We start from the raw sequence: 20,087 nt of genomic DNA on the forward strand, positions 1-20,087 counted from the left end.
GAAGGCAGATTACGAGAAATCCTTAGCAAAAGATTCTAAGAAAAACAGCAAGGATTTCTTTACTTATATAAACTCTAAAAGGAAGGGGATGAATCTGATTGGTCCACTTGACATCGATGGTTCGACTGTTGATGATCCTGCTCAGATAGCAAACAAACTGAATGAGTATTTTGCATCTACATTCACACGTGAGGAATTATTAAGGTTTGAAAATGGCAGAAGGTTATCAAATTGTAGCAGGGTGCTTAATGATTTTGAAATAACTGAGAGCAAAGTGGAAGAGAAATTGTTGAAGTTAAACATAAGAAAAGCATCTGGGTGGATGGGATCTATCCAGTTATATCAAAGGAGGCGGCAAAGCAACTAAGCAAACCCTTAGCCATAATTATGAGAGCATCCTTGGACTCAGGGGAGGATCCCACGGACTGGAGATATGCAAATGTATCCCCAATTCAAAAAGTGGGATCGAAGGGTGACATGCGTAATTACAGACCAGTTAGTTTAACTTCTGTTCCCGGTAAAATAATGGAGTCACTGGTTAAAGATGCATTGCAAGATCATCTAGACAAGACTGAGGCAATAATTCAGACACAGCATGGGTTTGTTAAGGGAAAGTCTTGTCTGACAAATTTCATTGGTTATTATGATGTGATTACAAAGGAACTGGATGCAAAAAATAATTTTGATATCATATATTTGGATTTCTGGAAAGCTTTTGACGCTGTTGCGCATGGAAGACTATTGTACAAATTGGAGTAGAATGGTATTAAGGGTAAGTTGCTACAATGGATAAAAGGATGGTTAAGTGGGAGAAGACAGAGGGTGGGAATCAATGGGTGCTGCTCTTCGTGGACTAATGTTATTAGTGGAGTCCCACAGGGTTGGGTGTTGGGTCCACTGTTGTTTTGTATATTTATCAATGATATTGATGAAGGTATATCCGGCTTAGTGTAGAAGTTTGCAGATAATACAAAGGTTGGCAGGGTTGTTAATAACAGTAATGGCAGTGTGCTACTGCAACAGGATCTAGATAATTTGGGCAGATGGGCTAAGAAGTGGCAACTGAAGTTTAACTTTGACAAATGCAAAGTACTACATATGGGTAGAAGTAAACCGAGAGAAAAGTACCAACTGTGTGGTACTACACTTAAGGTGGTAGAAAAAGACCTGGGAGTAATTGTGCAGTCAGATATGAAGTTTTCTGAGCAATGCAGACAGGCTGCCAGGGCAGGTTATGGGGTTTTGTCAATGATATATAGGAATTTTGCTAGCAGGGGAAAGGAGGTGATTGTCCCTCTGTATAAGGCAATGGTCAGGCCACGCCTTGAGTACTGCGTACAGGTCTGGAGACCTCATTTTAGGAAGGATGTCGATTTGCTTGAGCGTGTACAGAGAAGGGCAACAAGATTGGTGAGGGGAATGAAGGGATCCTCTTACCAAGAGAGGCTTAAGTTCTAAAAATTGCAGTGGCTGGAGACTAAGCACCTGCACTGTGATCTGATTGAGATGTATAAGGCCTTGAATGGGTTGAGCACGCTGAATTCTGATGGGATCCTTCCACTTGTTCAGATTACGAACCTATCATCATCATCAGCCATTTTCAATCCACTGCAGGATGAAAGCCTCTCCAGCAACTTTCCAGTTCCTTCTGTTTTGAGCACTGGCCATCCATTTACTACTCGAAAACTCATGAATTTCATCTATCCATCTCCGCCTTTGTCTTCCAGGTTTTCTTCTAGCTCCTCTTGGGTACCATTCTGTTATTTTCTTAGTCCATCTGTCATCATGTCTTCGAGCTATGTGTCCTGCCCAAGACCATTTTAGTTCTTTAGTTTTGATAAGAATGTCCTTTACTTGAGTTTGCTGCCTAATCCATGTGTTTCTCTTCTTATCTAACAGTCTGATTCCCAATATGATTCGTTCCATTCTTCGCTGTGTAGTTCTCAGCTTCTCTTCCATTCTTTTGGTGAGTGCCCAAGTTTCACTTCCATAAGTCATGGTGGGGAGTATACATTGATTCATTATTTTACGTTTCAGACAAACTGGGATATTGCTCTTCAGTATGTGACTATATTTCCTGAATGCTATCCATCCAAAATTTATTCTTCTCTTGACTTCCAGCCATTTATCATTATTACAGCTAATAACTTGTCCCAGATAAGTATATGACTCCACCTTTTCAATTACTGCTCCTTCAATCATTATTTCCCTTTCCGTGGCATACTTGTTCATCATTACTTTTGTTTTAGCCATATTCATCTTGAGTCCAAAATCCTTACTAACTGTGCATAACTGATTAAGATTTTCCTCTAATTCTTTGGGATCGTGGCTTATGACCACAATGTCATCTGCAAATCGTAAATGGTTTAGGTACTCTCTTCACATTGACTCCTTTCTGCGACCAGTCTAATCTTCTGAAAGCTTCCTCAAGGGCAGCAGTAAACAGCTTCGGAGATATTGTGTCTCCTTGTCGAACTCCTTTCTCGATTTTAAATTACCTACTGTCTTTGTCTAGTCTAATAAAGGATGTAGCACTCTCATATATTTTCTTCAAAATCATAATATATGGAGTATCTATGCCTTGTCTTTCCAGTGCCTGAAACATTGCCTTATGCTGTATGGAGTCAAATGCCTTTTCATAATCCACAAATGCCAGCCATAATGGTGTTTTATATTCATTTGCTTTCTCCATTAGCTGTGATATTACGTGAAGGTGATCCATAGTTGAGAATCCTGTCCTAAAGCCAGCTTGCTCTTTCGGTTGATTCTCATCAAGTATTCTTTCTAATCTGTTAGTAATGACCCTTGTGAACAACTTGTAGATATGGGATAACAAGCTAATTGGTCTATAATTTCCAATTTCTGATTTATCTCCTTTCTTATGCAGCAAAACTATGATTGCATTATTCCACTGCTTAAGCATCACACCTTTTCTAATGCACTTTGTGAAGAGCCTTGCCACTTTTTGTGTTATGTCTTTTCCTACCAATTTTAACAACTCTACAGTAACTTCATCTTCCCCCGGGGCTTTCCGATTCTTCATTTTCTTCAATGCATGTTCTACCTCATCAGGAAGAATATCGGGTATGTCGTATGTGTTGCTACTTTGCAATCCATCTTCCCCACTGCTGGTATCATTCCCTCGCTCCTTGTATAATTCTCTATAGTAGTCTTCTGCAATTTGAATTATGCCTTCTCTGCTGTTTATAAGTACACCATCGCTATTCTTCAGTTTCAGTATCATTTGTCTTTCTGTATTACTGCTCATGGCTGCTGATTTAAATCCTTTGTTTTCCCTTAATGCTTGTTCTACGTTTCTTGTGTTAAATCTTCTTATGTCCTCTCTGAGTCTCTTTCTAATGGCTTTGCATAACTGAGTATACTCAATTTTCTCCCTGTCAGTGTTTTTCTTGCTCTTCATTTGTCGTCTTTTGTTCATCACGACAAGTGTTTCTTGACTAATTTTTTCTTCTTTGGATTTCTGTTTCCCTATAGGTTTCTTGGGCTTTATCACTTTCAGAAAGTTGTAATATTCCTCGTCGATGTCTTGGTCCTGAGCAGTCTGCAGAAGCTCAAACTTGTTCTTAAGTTCCAGTACATACTGCTTTTTCTCCTCCTCTGTTATTTCAAAGACCTTTGTATTATTTACTCGAGTCAGTTTTTTCCTTTCATTTCCTACATCTATATCAAGTGTACATCTTACCATTCTGTGATCACTTCCAACATTTACCTTATTCAGGATGGTAACATCATTCACAATATATCTTCTGTTAGTGAGGATGAAGTCGATTTCATTAGTTGTTAATCCATTTGGACTCTTCCATGTCCACTTTCTGTTCACCCTTTTCTTGAAAAAAGTGTTCATTACTGACATTCCTTGAGATTCTGCAAATTCCACAAGTCTTTCACCTCTTTTATTTCTTTCACCAATTCCAAAATTTCCTATAGTTCCTCTTTCTGCGCTGTTTTGCCTTTTTCCAACCTTAGCATTGAATTCCCCCATAATAATAGTGTAGTGGGTTTTCTGCTCATCTACAAGACTCTCAAACCGAACTTATGAACCTTAGGGGGCATAAATTCAAATTAAGAAAAGACAGATGTAGAATAGATGTGGGGAAATTTGCCTTTACCCAGCGGGTGGTTAATTGATGGAACAAACTTCCATCTGTCGTGGAAGTTGATAGGTTGAATAAATTTAAGGAGGAACTGGACAGGCATTTGGAGGGAATGGTGTGATTTTTTTTTTTTTTTTTTTTGGCTGATGCTGCATAAGCTCATACATTTGCTTTCTTGCATCACATGCCACTACTACTATTTCTATTACTATATTAGCTACCCGCTCACGTGAAACGTTTCTGCCCCCAGAACATCTAGATAATACATCCAGTTGGGGTAACAGATAAGAACTCTTGAGGTATGTGCAAGAGTTACTTTGACCAATATTATCAGATAAACGCGTGTCAGTATTACCCACATCCCCCCTAACTAGCAGTTTCCCTGAACCTTTAAGGTATCCTTAATAATACTGGCAAAAACCTTTGCACCACCTTTGTTTAAGTGTTTCCCGTCTCTACAAAACAAATTCCTTCTACCTACAAGTGTGGGCCATGCTGATAGAAATTTCCCCCCTAAAGCCTTGCAGATTCCTTCAAGTCTTGAGTTAATCCACAAGGCTCTTAACATATAACCCTCCTATCGTGTCTGGGCAGAATTGCAGACACATAGACATTATGGCCTAGCTCGCAACATTTCCTCAGCATGGTCCTGCATTTTTCCAACAAATCGTCAGATCGTGTACGTTTAATATCATTAGTCCCCACATGAATAATAATATTCTCTTTACCCCCTTTAAAATCTGACAATCTGTTGGTGACATCATCAATAGTTGCTCCCGGCAGACATACCCTGGTTCTACTTCACCTATCCTTATTACAAAAAATATTCGCCGTTTCCCTGACAATGGAGTCTCCTAATAAAACAATGTCCTTTTTAACCAGAGAAGAGGGTGATAATGGGGCAAATATGCATGGTAAGCATAGTGGCTTGCTGAACAAATTTAGGAATATAAATCCCAGAGCCTTTTCTCTTCCTTGTGCATCTCATTCATTGAATTTAGTTGTAATGGCTGCCAAAGTAACATTTGAAACAGTTAATGTTTTTAACATTGTTCAAGAATTGTACACATTTTTTTCTGCATCCCCTTACATATGGGATATACTAAATCGTAATATCACTAGATTAACACTGAAATCTGTAAGTAATACAAGATGGGAGAGGAGAATAAAAGCAGTGCAACCTCTCAGATTGCAATTAAGTGAAGTCTTGAAAAGTTTGAATGACATAATAGATGATAATCCCAATGACATGAAAACAAAACATACAGCTCAATGTTTGGTAGATCAGGTTGTGTTTTTCAAGTTCATTTGCTCAGTCATTATATGGAAAGATATTGTCAAAAATTTATGTTATAAGTAAAATGTTGCAGTGTCCTCAATCCAACATAAATGAATCTCTTGATGTGTTGAATGAGCTTTTTAAATTTCTAAGTGCAGCCAAATCTGATGAAGCATTTAATAAATATATTAGGGATGCAAAATTTTTAGCTGCAGAAATAAATGTAGTGGCAGAATTTCCAGTTGTAAGGAGTAGAACTAAAGTTCGCCATTTTGATTATGAAAGTCCCAATGAACAAATTATAAATCGAAAAGAAGTGTTTAGAATACAATTTTATCTAACAATTGTTGATACAACCTTAAATTCCATTCAAGAAAGGTTTGAAAATCTAAATAAATGTAATAATGTATTTAAATTTCTTTGTGAATTTGGAGAAATGACTGAAGAGGAAATTAAAAAATCTTGTTTTGATTTAGATGTTTCCCTTCAAATTACGGTAATAAAGGAAGCACAAGTATTAAGGATATTAATGGTCTTCAGCTCTTCAATGAGCTGATAACATATAGAATTTTGAGCAGTGGAATTGCAGACCCATTAAAAAACGACATATATTACAAAAAATAACTTGATGTCATCATTTTCTAATATGAGAATTTTTCTGACGTTACCAGTTAGTGTAGCATCAGGTGAAAGGAGTTTTTCGAAACTCAAGCTTATAAAAAAATATTTAAGAACGTCAATGACTCAAGAAAGGTTTAATGATCTAGGACTGTTAGCTATAGAAAAGGAATTGTGTGAAAATTTTAAAATTATCAGATTTATTGATGAACTGGCAAATAAGAAAGCAAGAAGAGTGCAGTTCTAACATTACGTGTGCATTTCGTTACTTCTGTTTAATATCTTGTACATTTTTGATTTGAATAAAATTAAAATAAATATATCAAATATTTTTATGGATTTTTTTACCCCTGTCAACTATATGGAATTGTCATAAAAACATACTAGTAGGCTCCCATAGGTTGGGTTAGGTTAGGTTATGAATCTACTCACGATCCACATTGATAGGGGCGGCCAAATATCTCTAGCATGCAGTTAACAGCCCAAAACTGGTCCTGAGTAAACCAACTTCCAAAAGGGAAGCATAAGATTTAACAACTGTATGTCTACAAAATTTACACATCACACTCTTCAAAAAACAAGAGAAAGAGCAATAAACTTGATATAAAGAAGTGGAACACATTTAAATGAAGGACTATTTTTGAATTTCCAAACACTGAAGAAACATTTAAAAAGAACAAGAACAATGATTTATTCAAGCCAGAAAAAAGGAACATGAACAGCCTTGTTCATGTTCCATTTGATATCAGTTTGCTTCAACTGTTTTAAATTGCTTGAACGTAATTTGTGACTAAGTTATTCTTTTCAAGAAATTCAATAACGTATCTTTTTTTAAAAACTTCTTTATAACTATAAATTAAATTTGGGCATGAGTCAGTGCCAATCACAAGTGATTGCTTACTGCATTTTTCAATTTCCTAACTTTGAAAAGTGCTCATATGGTTTTATTGGTGCTTCCTTGTTAGAGGCTGTAACTGTTCTACCAGTCAGCTAAACATTTAACCAAAGACAGCCAATAAGCCCAAAATACTTCAAAGCCTTTTAAAACTGTCTATCTGTCTGTATACCATAGCTTACGAGCTATGTTATACGCGCTTACGTCTGCTGACGAGGCTACTAGAGACGGTCGTGTTCAAAGCCGCCAAGTGGATTTTTCTTATTTATTGATTTGAAATTATTGTTTTTCTAAACCTTTTGATTTAAATTTAGTAGTATAACATTATTTTGTGATTTTCTGATTAATTTGGTGTATTTATTCTTTACTCGGCTTTGTAATTGCATAAAAGTATCGGTAAAGGTTTCCACGTGTTTCAACTCCGCTACCGTTCGTAATTTTCCCACCTTTGTGATACGATAGTTATATACCATACTAGATAGCGTTAGTTGAACTTCGTTAGCAGTTAAATTGTACGTTTAAATAAATACATATAACGACTTAGATTACAAACGTAATATAATTAATTATATTTAACTTAATTAATAACATAACATAATTAATTATATTTAACTTAATTAATAACATAACATAATTAATTATAATTAATTAATAAATTAATAGAATCATGACTCAGACCAGAGCAGCAAAGCAAAAGGCTCAAGCTAATGGAAGTGCTGTGGCTCAGAGCAGAACTGAGGGGGGCAGTTGTCCTCTGACTCACAGCCTTATAAAATGCATTGTTTGCTTGATGTTTGCAGAGCAATCGGGTACGGGACATGATACTGCCAAGGGGGATGTCTCTGTGTGTGCGCGATGCAAGGAGTGTATCGATATCAAGCAACAACTCGGCGTTCTTGTGGGCCTATATGAGAGCTTGAAGGACAGGGTGGATGCCCTCGAAGAAACTATATTGAGGGGCCCATCAAGCTCACAGCTGCCCACATCAACGCCAGAGCTTGCACTTGGGCATCGCGTGACACAGAGACAACCCCCAAGGCAGAATGCGCTGGTCCCGAAGGAACTAGTAGTTGTTGGTGACTCTATTGTCAGGGAAACGGGGAACATGCTTTGTAAAAAAGATAGGTGGGACAGGACCAGGGTATGTCTGCCAGGGGCAAAGGTTGATGACGTTGTAGAGCGAATATCATCTTTTAAGGGCACAAAAGGTGATATAGTTGTACACTTTGGCACTAATAATATTAAGAGTAGGAGACCGGCAGAATTACTTAACAAGAAGTACAGGTCACTGTTGAACAAAAGCCGAGAATTAGGGTTGAATTTGAAAGTGTCTGCAATTCTGCCTATGATAGATACAAGTTGATATGCAACCAAGTTACAAAGGAGGTTAGGCAGGCGAAGGCAGATTACGAGAAATCCTTGGCAAGGGATGCAAAGAAAAACAGCAAAGAGTTCTTTACTTATGTAAACTCTGGAATTTGATATTGATGGGCCAACTGTTGATGATCCTGCTCAGGTAGCTAACAAACTAAATGAATATTTTGCATCGACATTCACACATGAGGTGTTACTCAGCAAGGGGAATGCCAGAGGTGTATTCAACTCTAGCAGTAAGCTACAGAATCTTGAAATGACTAGGAGTAAAGTGGAGGAGAAACTGTTGAAGATAAACACAAGAAAGGCACCCGGGGTGGATGGGATCTATCCAGTTATATTAAAGGAGGCAGCAAAGGAAGTAAGCAAACCTTTAGCCACAATTATGAGAGCTTCCTTGGACTCAGAGGAGGTACCCATAGACTGGAAATGTGCAAATGTGACCCCAATTCACAAAGGAGGATCAAAGGCTGACACAAGTAATTATAGACCTGTGAGCTTAACTTCTGTTCCAGGAAAATTAATGGAGGCACTGGTTAAAGAAGCACTGCAGGATCATTTAGACAAGACTTCAGTTATAGCTCAGACACAGCATAGTTTTGGTAAGGGGAAGTCTTGCCTGACCAACTTCATTGGATATTATGATGCAGTCACAAAAGAACTGGATGCAGGGAATAACTCTGATATTATATACTTGGATCTTAGAAAGGCTTTTGATACTGTTGCACATGGAAGACTGCTACACAAATTGGAGCAGTGTGACATTGGAGGCAAATTGCTGCTATGGATAAAGGGGTGGTTGAGGGGGAGAAGACAGAGAGTGGTAATCAATGGACACTGCTCATATTAGTGGAGTCCCTCAGGGCTCAGTGTTGGGTCCATTATTGTTTTCTGTATTTATAAATGATATTGATGATGGTATATCAAGCTTAATGTCCAAGTTTGCAGATGATACAAAGGTTGGCAGGGTTGTCAAGGACACTACTGACACTATGCTGCTGCAACAGGATCTGGAAAGGTTGAACAGATGGGCTGAGAGGTGGCAAATGAAGTTTAACATTGACAAATGTAAAGTACTACACATGGGAAACAGCAACCCCAGAGCAACTTATCAACCCTGTGGTACTACACTGACAGTGGTAGAGAATGAAAGGGACTTGGGGGTGGTTGTGCAGGCAGATATGAAGTTCTCTGAGCAGTGCAGACAGGCTGCAAGAGTAGCTCATGGAGTATTGTCAATGATATACAGGAATTTTTCCAGCAGGGACAAGGAGGTGATTATTCCATTGTATACGGCAATGGTCAGTCCACACCTAGAGTACTGTATACAGGTCTGGAGGCCTCATTTCAAGAAGGATGTAGAGCTGCTGGAACGAGTACAGAGAACGGCAACAAGATTAGTGAATGGAACAAAGGGGTGCTCTTACGAAGAAAGGCTGAAGTTTTGCAAATTACTTGCATCAAATGCAAGAAAGCAAGCTTATTCAGCATCAGCCAAAAAAAAAAAAAAAACGCACACCACTCCCATTTCACCCCTCCGTTCGTTCGAAATACCTGTCCAGTTGAGCTTTAAATTTGTTTAGGCTATCAACTTCAACAACAAGTGATGGAAGTCGGTTCCACCAACCAACCAGCCACTGGCCAAAGGCAAATTTCCGCACATCTATCCAACATCCGTCCTTCCTCAGTTTGAATTTATGCCCTCTGAGGTGATTATTCTGAGAAAGATGAAGAATCCCATTGGCATTGAGCATGCTCAAACCATTCAAAGCCTTATACACCTCTATCAGATCACCTCGCCGGTGCCTAGTCTCCAGACTCTGTAATTTGCAAAACTTAAGCCTTTCTTCGTAAGAGCAACCCTTTGTTCCATTCACTAATCTTGTTGCCCTTCTCTGTACCCGTTCCAGCAGCTCTACATCCTTCTTGAAATGAGGCCTCCAGACCTGTATACAGTACTCAAGATGTGGCCTAACCATTGCCTTATACAAGGGAATAATCACCTCCTTATCCCTGCTAGAAAAATTCCTGTATATCATTGACAAGACACCATGAGCTACTCTTGCAGCTCGTCTGCACTGCTCAGAGAACTTCATATCTGCCTGCACAATTACCCCCAGGTCCTTTTCATTCTCCACCACTGTCAGTGTAGTACCGCAGAGTTGATACGTTGCTCTGGGGTTACTGTTTCCCATATGTAGTACTTTACATTTGTCAATGTTAAACTTCATTTGCCACCTCTCAGCCCATCTGTTCAACCTTTCCAGATCCTGTTGCAGCAGCATTGCGTCAATAGTGTCCTTAACAACCCTGCCAACCTTTGTATCATCTGCAAACTTGGACATTAAACTTGATATCCCATCATCAATACCATTCATAAACACCGAAAACAACAACGGACCCAACACTGAACCCTGAGGAACTCCACTAATAACATTAGTCCACGTTGAGCAGTGTCCATTGATTACCACTCTCTGTCTTCTGCCACTCAACCATCCCCTTATCCATAGCAGCAATTTGCCTCCAATGCCACACTGCTCCAATTTGTGCAGCAGTCTTCCATGTGCAACAGTATCAAAAGCCATTCTAAGATCCAAATATATAATATCAAAGTTATTCCCTGCATCCAGTTCTTTTGTGACTACATCAGAGTATCCAATCAAATTGGTCAGGCAAGACCTGCCCTTAACAAAACCATGCTGTGCCTGAGCTATAACTCAATTCCTGTCTAGATGATCCTGCAGTGCTTCTTTAACCAGTGCCTCCATCAATTCACCTGGAACAGAAGTTAAACTAACAGGTCTATAATTACTTGTGTCAGCCTTTGATCCTCCTTTGTGAATTGGGGTTACATTTGCACATCTCCAGTCTATGGGTACCTCCCCTGAGTCCAAAGAAGCTCTCATAATTATGGCTAGGGGTTTGCTTACTTCCTTTGCTGCCTCCTTTAATATAACTGGATAGATCCCATCCACCCCAGGTGCCTTTTTTATGTTTATCCTCAACAATCTCTCCTCCACTTTCCTCTCAGTTATTACAAAATCATCCAGCTCACTGTCAATGTTTACTTTACCTTAGACATTCCACTTCCTGAATAACTCCTCATGCGTGAATGTAGATGCAAAATACTCGTTTAGATTGTTAGCCACCTGAGCAGGATCCTCAACTGTTGAACCATCAATATCCAGTGGACCAATCTGATTCATCCCTTTCCTTCTTGAGTTTAAATATGTAAAGAACTCTTTTCTGTTTTTCTTTGCATCCTTTGCCAAGGATTTTTCGTAGTCTGCCTTTGCCTGCCTAATCTCATTTGTGACTTGGTTACAGACCAACTTATATCTATCATAGGCTTCCATGTCACCCATTAATTTGTATGTATCCCATGCATTTTTCTTCTCTGCCACATGTCTCATTAGTTCATCTGACAACCATTTAGGCCTAAACCTTGTACAATATTTCTTAGTTGGTATGTAAAGCCTGGTAGCCTCCAAGATTAGTTCCTTGAATGCTTCCCATTTTGAGTTTGCTGTTGGTAACATCATCAGTTGGTCCCACTGTATAGAATTTAAATACTGTCTCAGACCATCATAGTCGCCTTTACGAAAACAAAAACCCTTTCCTTTACCTCTGATGGTAGTTACCTCCTTGAGTAAATCCCACTTCAACACACTGTGATCACTGCCACCTAGTGGTTCATTTATCTGCAGATTCTTGATGCATGAAGAATCACTACTGATAATCAGATCAAGAGTACTGCTCCCTCTTGTTGCCTCACGAACATGCTGATGTAGAAAACAATCATCCAATAAATCCACAAAAGCCTTGTTAGTGTGCGAGTGACCAACCCACAAATTCCAGTCAATATCTGGGAAATTAAAATCCCCCATTATAAGACTCTCTGATTTACTGGCCCACTCTATTTCCCTGTACAATATATTATTATACTCATCAGAGTCATTAGGCCTATAGCACACTCCTACTCTCAATTTTGATTTCCCTATGCTTATGTCACACCAAACTGACTCGACACTGCCCTGTCCATCGATGTCGACTGGCTTCACTTCCTTGGACTTTATGTGTTTCTTAATTAATAGCATAACCCCTCCTCCCCTCCTGTCCTGTCTATCCTTTCTATACACATTGTATTCCCCAAATTCCAGTTCCGCATTACTTATATCTGTGTGACACCACGTCTCTGATATCCCAACAATATCTGCCTTTGATGTTTTGAGCAATACCTCAAATTCATCAAATTTATTTACCAATCTCCTAGCATTGGTGTACACGCAGGTATACATGCACCTGTTTCTATTCTTAGCTACCCTAACACAACCCATGTGTTAACTTGTACCGCAATGACCCCCAGCAGTCTCTGAAATATCCTGCATCTTGTTTTTCAGGCTTCTGCTCATTTCAATAGAAGCAGTGCAAGAATCACTTCCACCTCTGCCAGTGGCTACTGTTAATCTATTAGTCCTTGTATCCCCCAACTAGCAGTTTTCCGACCCACCTAACACTGCCTCGACAGCATCAGCAAAAATTCTTGCACCCTTTCTATTTAAGTGTATCCCATCCCTGTAGAAGCAATCTCTCCTGTTAACAAGTACAGTCCAGGCTGAAAAAAATTCTACCCCTTGAGCCTTGCACAATCTTTCCAGGGCCGAATTGATCGACAAGGCTCTCATCATATACTCCCTCCTATCATGTCTGGGCAGAATTGCAGACACTTTCAAATTCAACCCTAATTCACGGCTTTTTTTCAACAGTGACCTGTACTTGCTAAGTAATTCCGCCGGTCTCCTACTCTTAATATCATTAGTTCCAACGTGTACAACTATATCACCTTTTGTGCCCTTAAAAGATGATATCCGCTCTACAACATCATCAACCTTTGCCCCTGGCAGACATACCCTGGTCCTGTTCCACCTATCTTTTTTACAAAGCATGTTCCCCATTTCCCTGACAATAGAGTCACCAACAACTACTAGTTCCTGTGGGACCAGCGCATTCTGCCTAGGGGGCTGCCTCTGTGTTGCCTGATGACCAAGTGCAAGCTCTGGCGTTGATGTGGGCAGCTGAGAGCTTGATGGGCCCCTCAATTTATTTCCTTCGAGGGCATCCACCCTGTCCTTCAAGCTCTCATAAAGGCCCTTAACAACGCTGAGTTGTCGCCTGATTTCCTTGCACTCCTTACATCATGCACACACAAAGACATCCCCCTTGGCAGTATCATGTCCCGTACCCGACTGCTCCGCAAACATCAAGCGAACAGTGCATTTTAAAAGACTGTGATTCAAAGGGCAACTGCCCTCCTCAGTTCTCCCCTGAACCACAGCACTCCCATTAGCTTGAGCCTTTTGCTTTGCTGCTCTGGTCAGAGTCATGATTCTGATTTAATTCAATAAAATTTCAAAACAAAAATTAAATCCTTAAGTTATATCCCAAAACAGTTATGTTATATATATATTTTTTTCGGTATCTAGGGTTTTCTACGAGTTCCCTTTATACAACTTCTGTATCATGTGTACCACTATAGTTATGTATTAATTATTTGTTATACGATTAAGTCGTTATATATATATATAGAGTTAAATATACAATTTAATTGACAATAAAGTTTATCAAGATTAATAGATTTACTGATTAATTGACAATAGTGCATAATATTATATTATGTACTATACTACATAATGCATAGTGCATAATATTATATTATGCACTATACTACACTAAGCTTATGCTATCGTGTAAAAATGGCGGGAATTCTCGAACGGTACTTGTACGGACTCGTAAGTATTGATTAGCTTCCAAATCTCGCTATCTCAATTTAGAATAAACTAAGGATCCTGACTAGGTCTATAATCTACTTATAGAAGATAATTTGATATAACAATTGGTTAATAAATCGACTAAATTTGGTTAAAAAAAAGACCTCTCGTTCAATTTGTAACACGTGGATTTTATACCGTTACCGATACTAAGTAATACCTACAAAATCTCTGTCTAAGTTAAACTTTAAACTAAGTATAGTAACTAGGAATATAAAGCTACTCTAGAAAATAAGTTAATATGACAATTTAAGCTAATAAATCAGAAAATAAATCAGGAAAAACTTCTCTGTTCCAAGAGCTTCCAGGAGCTGCGTCCGCACAGGCTCAGACATAATGCTAATGCTAATGCTTAGAAGTACCAAATGAAAGGTATATAATGTCTATCACAGCAGGAAGCCAGAGACTCAATATTCATCCTCTTTCAGTAAAAGGCATGAAGTCCTCTTTTCAGCACACAAATTAATCAAATGATAAACACAAATTAAGAAAATGACCACCTATTACTAACAAGTGCTAAATCTCTTCTAATCTCTTTTAATGTCCACCATAACAGCACATTATCAACAAAAGTGTCAGATAGTTTTCTAAGGAAATCCTGCATGCTTTCAGGTTGGTCAGAAGAATCTGTCCAATACCATGTCCTGTAGAGCCAACTTAGCATTAGAATTAGTAGAGGCATATGATGCAAGAAAGCAAGCTTATGCAGCATCAGCCAAAAAAAAAAAAAAAAAACCCTTCCAATTTAAGGCTCAGCTGGACAGGTATTTCGTTCGAAATACCTGTCCAGCTGAGCCTTAAATTTATTTAGGCTATCAACTTCCACAACAAGGGATGGAAGTCTGTTCCACCAACCAACTACCCGCTGGCTAAAAGCAAATTTCCGCACATCTATCCTACATCTGTCTTTCCTCAATTTGAATTTATGCCCGCTCAGGTAATTATTCTGAGCAAGAGGCAGTATTCCATCAGCATTGAGCATGCTCAAACCATTCAAGGCTTTATACACCTCTATCAGATCACCTCTCCAGTGCCTAGTCTCCAGACACTGTAATTTGCAAAACTTAAGCCTTTCTTCATAAGAGCAACCCTTCGTTCCGTTCACTAACCTTGTTGCCCTTCTCTGTACTCATTCCAGCAGCTCTACATCCTCCTTGAAATGAGGCCTCCAGACCTATATACAGTACTCAAGATGCGGCCTGACCATTGTCTTATACAAGGGAATAATCACCTCCCTATCCCTGCTAGAAAAATTCCTATATATCATCGACAGTACACCATGAGCTACTCTTGCAGCCTGTCTGCACTGCTCAGAAAACTTCATATCTGCCTGCACAACCACCCCCAGGTCCCTTTCATTCTCTACAACTGTCAGTGTAGTACCACAGAGTTGATACGTTGCTCTGGTGTTGCTGTTTCCCATATGTAGTACTTTACATTTGTCAATGTTAAACTTCATTTGCCACCTCTCAGCCCATCTGCTCAACCTTTCCAGATCCTGTTGCAGCAGCATAGCGTCAGTAGCGTCCTTAGCAACCCTGCCAACCTTTGTATCGTCTGCAAACTTGGACATTAAGCTTGAAATACCACCATCAATATTATTTATAAATACAGAAAACAACAATGGACCCAACACTGAACCCCTGGGGACTCCACTAATAACATTAGTCCACGATGAGCAGTGTCCATTAATTACCACTCTCTGTCTTCTGCCACTCAACCATCCCTTTATCCATAGCAACAATTTGCCACCCATGCCACACTGTTCCAATTTGTGCAGCAGTCTTCCATGTGCAACAGTATCAAAAGCCTTTCTAAGATCCAAATATATAATATCAAAGTTATTCCCTGCATCCAATTCTTTTGTGACTACATCATAGTATCCAATCAAATTGGTCAGGCAAGACCTTCCCTTAACAAAACCATGCTGTGTCTGAGCTATAACTGAATTCTTGTCAAGATGATCCTGCAGTGCTTCTTTAACCAGTGCTTCCATTAATTTTCCTGGAACAGAAGTTAAACTCACAGGTCTATAATTACTTGTGTCAGCCTTTGATCGTCCTTTGTGAATTGGGGTTACATTTGCACCCGTCCTATCTGTGGTTACCTTCCCTGAGTCCAAGGAAGCTCTCATAATTATGGCTAACGGATTGCTTACTTCCTTTGCTGCCTCCTTTAATATAACTGGATAGATCCAATCCACCCCAGGTGCCTTTCTTGTATTTATCTTCAACAATTTCTCCTCCACTTTACTCTCAATTATTACAAGATCATCTAGCTCACTGCCAGTGTTTACTTCATCTATGGCATTCCCCTTCCTGAATAACTCCTCATGTGTGAATTTAGATGCAAAATATTGATTTAGTTTGTTAGCTACCTGCGCAGGATCATGAACAATTGAACCATCAATATCAAGTGGACCAATCTGATTCATCCCCTTCCTTCTAGAGTTTACATAAGTAAAGAACTCCTTGCTGTTTTTCTTTGCATCCCTTGCCAAAGATTTCTTGTAATCTGCCTTCACCTGCTTAACCTCCTTTGTAACTTGGTTACTGATCAACTTATATCTATCATAGGCTTCTGTGTCACATGTTAATTTGTATGTATCCCATGCATTTTTCTTCTCTGCCATATTAACTTCCAACACCTTCAAACCTTTCAAACCTTTTGGTTAGTTTAAATATTAAAAATAGGCAAAAATTGATTTCTTTTAACATTAACCCCAGGGGCTCACATTTGGTGAGTATGGGCTTGGCACACCTAGGGTCCTGAGCTGGATATCTTCATTCTTCTCTTTCTTCTACTTTTGACACTCTCTCTCTCTCTCTCTCTCTCTCTCTCTCAGGGTAACTCGGGGAATTTTTTTTTTGGCTGGTGCAGCATAAGCTTCCTTGCACCATGTAGCTAATAATAATAATAATAATAATAATAATAATCTGATTATAAAATAAATAAATTTACTGTAATAAGTCGATATTAATTTTTTTTGTATAACTAAAGTATTATATTAAGAAACAACCATTTTTTTATATTTAAAAAATTAAAATATAAACGGAATTCGGGATCTCTACATTCTCAGGCCCCGGGTAGCCACCCGGTTTGCCCGTACCTAGGTACGGCACTGATTAGATGAACGCTATTTATTCATAGATGCCTCAAAATTAAGTTTAAAAGCAGTTTTGCTTCATAATGGCAACGAATTTCCATCAGTTCTTGTGTTTAATTCAGTTGGACTTAAGGAAAGTCAAGAAAGCATATCTAAAGTTGTTGGTGTTGTTGGTTTAGGGATTTATTAGGCGTATCGGCAACTATGGCCATAGTGTGTCATATCTAAAGTTCTACACGCTATAAAATACCAGGACTATGGTTGGAACATATGCTGTGATCTTAAGGTTATTGGTTTGCTTGTTGGTTTGCAAAGGGGAGGGTTCACAAAATGTTGTTTTTTGTGTTTGTGGGACAGCCGTATGACAGAAGAACATTATGTTGTGCAAAACTGGGATGAGTTCATACCAAGACAATGTAATGTAAAATATATTCTTTGAGTGCAATCAAACAAGGTTCTTCTCCCACCCCTGCACATCAAACTTGTATTGATGAAAAATTTCATAAAGGGACTAGATAAAGAAGGTAATGGATCTGCATACTTGAGAAGTGTGTTTCCTAATTTAACATATGCAAATCTTAAGGAAGGAATTATCGTAGGACCCCAAATTAGAAAACTCCTGAAAGATGATGTGTTTGAAACCCAGTTAAAGGAAGCTGAACTGGCAGCTTGGCGATGATTTAAGGTGGTAGGTAGTATGTGGTTTTTTAGGTAATAGGAAAGAAGAAAACTATGAAACGTTGGTGTCTAATTTACTGGAGCGCTACAAAAGCATGGGCTGTTGAATATCATTGAAAATTCATTTTCTTTATTCCCATCTCGAATTTTTCCCAGAAAATCTGGGACATGTGAGTGATGGACAAACATTTCTAAGGACAATTACAGGTATGCTGATTATATATTATTGAAATATAACTATTTCACTATGATTTTCCGAAGTTAAATCAGTTATAAAAACATATAATATTTTTTTACACTTGTATTACAAACTTGAATTATACACCGATGAGCCAAAATATTATGACCACCTACCTAATATGATGTTGGTTCTCCACGTGCAGCCAAAACAGCTCATACTCGGCGAAGCACAGACACTACAAGATATCTAAATGTGTCTTATGGTATCTGGTACCAACACGTAATCAGCAGATCCTTTAACTCTTGTAAGGTCCATGGTTGGGACTCCGCAGAGCAGCGTTGCTGTTCCAATACAAAACACAGATGCTCGATGGGATTGATGTCTGAGGAATTTGGAGGCCAGGGCAATATCTGGAAATCTTCTTCATGTTTCGAGAACCGGTCTCAAACAATACGGGCGGTGTGGCATGGCACATTATCCTGCTGAAAGACGGCACCGCCAGAGGGAAAGACTGTTGTCATGAAAGGGTGTACATGGTCAGCAATGATGTTTAGGTAGGTGGTAGATGTCAGAGTGCCTGGCATATGGATGATAGACCAAGGTTATCCCAGCAGAACATCGCCCAAAGCATGACACCGCTACCATCGGCTTGTTTTTGTTCCATGGTGCATCCAGGCACCATCACTTCCCCAGATAAATGATGCACACGTACTTAGCAGTCCACATAGTGCAACAGGAAATGCGATTCATCGGACCCAATGACCTTCTTCCAATCACTCAAGGTCCAGTTTTGATACTCACATGCCCATTGTAGGCACTGTCGCTGTTGAACCGTGGTTAGCACGGGCTCTCACAATGGCCTGCGGCTACACAGCCCCATTTTCAGCAGGGTTTAATATACTGTCTGTTGTGACACATTGCTCCCATCACCAGCATTCTAATTACGGGCTAGTTGCACCATAGACGCCCTTCTATTGCCACGTACCATCCAGGAGAGCCTTCGCTCACCTCGAGCATCAATCAGCCATGGTCTTCCAAAACCTTGCCAGCAGTTTGTGGGTTTTCCCTCCTCAGACCACTTTTGGTAGATACTAACCACGGCTGACTGTGAGCATCCCACCAGCCATGCCGTTTCGGATATGCTCTGACCTAGTTGTCTGGCCATTACAATTGGCCTTTGTCAAACTCGCTTAAGTCCACTGCTTTTTCCCCCTGAAGAACAAGAGTAACACTGATTAACGGAGCTCAGTATTAGGTGTTTTTTATACTATGTTCCAACCCCCGCCGTAGTTCACCTGCAGTTGCTTTGATTTGCATAACAACTCACTGATCATAATGTTTTGGCTTATCGGTGTATACTATTAGACTAATAAGTTGTGCTAAATTTTGGTTCTTAAAGCGACTGAGTCTAAAATCCAGATTTCCCTACACCAAATCAAAAATAGAATTACTATTCAATGTATCCTTAATTACTATTCAATGTATCCTTAATTACTATTCAATGTATCCTTAATTACTATCCAATGTCCCGACTCACACATGTGCCGTAGTTCCTGCAGTTGCTTCAATATGTATAATGACTCACTGGTCATGTTTTGGCTCATCAGTGTATGTATATATCCCCTTTATTTTAACATTAAATGTTGGTACATCACTTTGATATAGACATGATGGTGATTTTTGGAATAAGCGAGTTTATTTCCTCCAGAATCACATATTTTCATTGAGGAGGTATGACAAAAAATATTTTTTGTTGGTTCATGTTATTTTTTAAAATTCCTGGTTTCTCAATGATGAGGTACCAATTAGCATTCAAAAATAGCCATCTGGGAAGCAGTGGAAATAACCTTATTTAGTCACCTTGCAATAGCCTGGTTAATTATTTGGTGTTTATTATCAGATCTTGAATATTTCCCATAATCATTTTCCCATCGTATAAATTTATGTATTAGCTTCACTGTGCTTCAAATTCTGTCAAAACTACAATCAAAAGAAAAAAAAAATGAATTTTGT

The 20,087-nt window shown here is 39.0% G+C and overlaps 1 protein-coding gene across 3 annotated transcripts in view; it reads right to left on the reverse strand.

The window, feature by feature from the left end:
- Positions 1-20,087, reverse strand: part of LOC150088232 (citramalyl-CoA lyase, mitochondrial-like) — a 244,668-nt gene that overhangs the window by 191,299 nt on the left and 33,282 nt on the right. The gene's annotated exons all lie outside the window — the stretch shown is intronic.

Source organism: Mastigoproctus giganteus, chromosome 3 (assembly GCF_048544385.1).
Source record: "Mastigoproctus giganteus isolate SK-2022 chromosome 3, ASM4854438v1, whole genome shotgun sequence".
NCBI lineage: Eukaryota > Metazoa > Arthropoda > Arachnida > Uropygi > Thelyphonidae > Mastigoproctus > Mastigoproctus giganteus.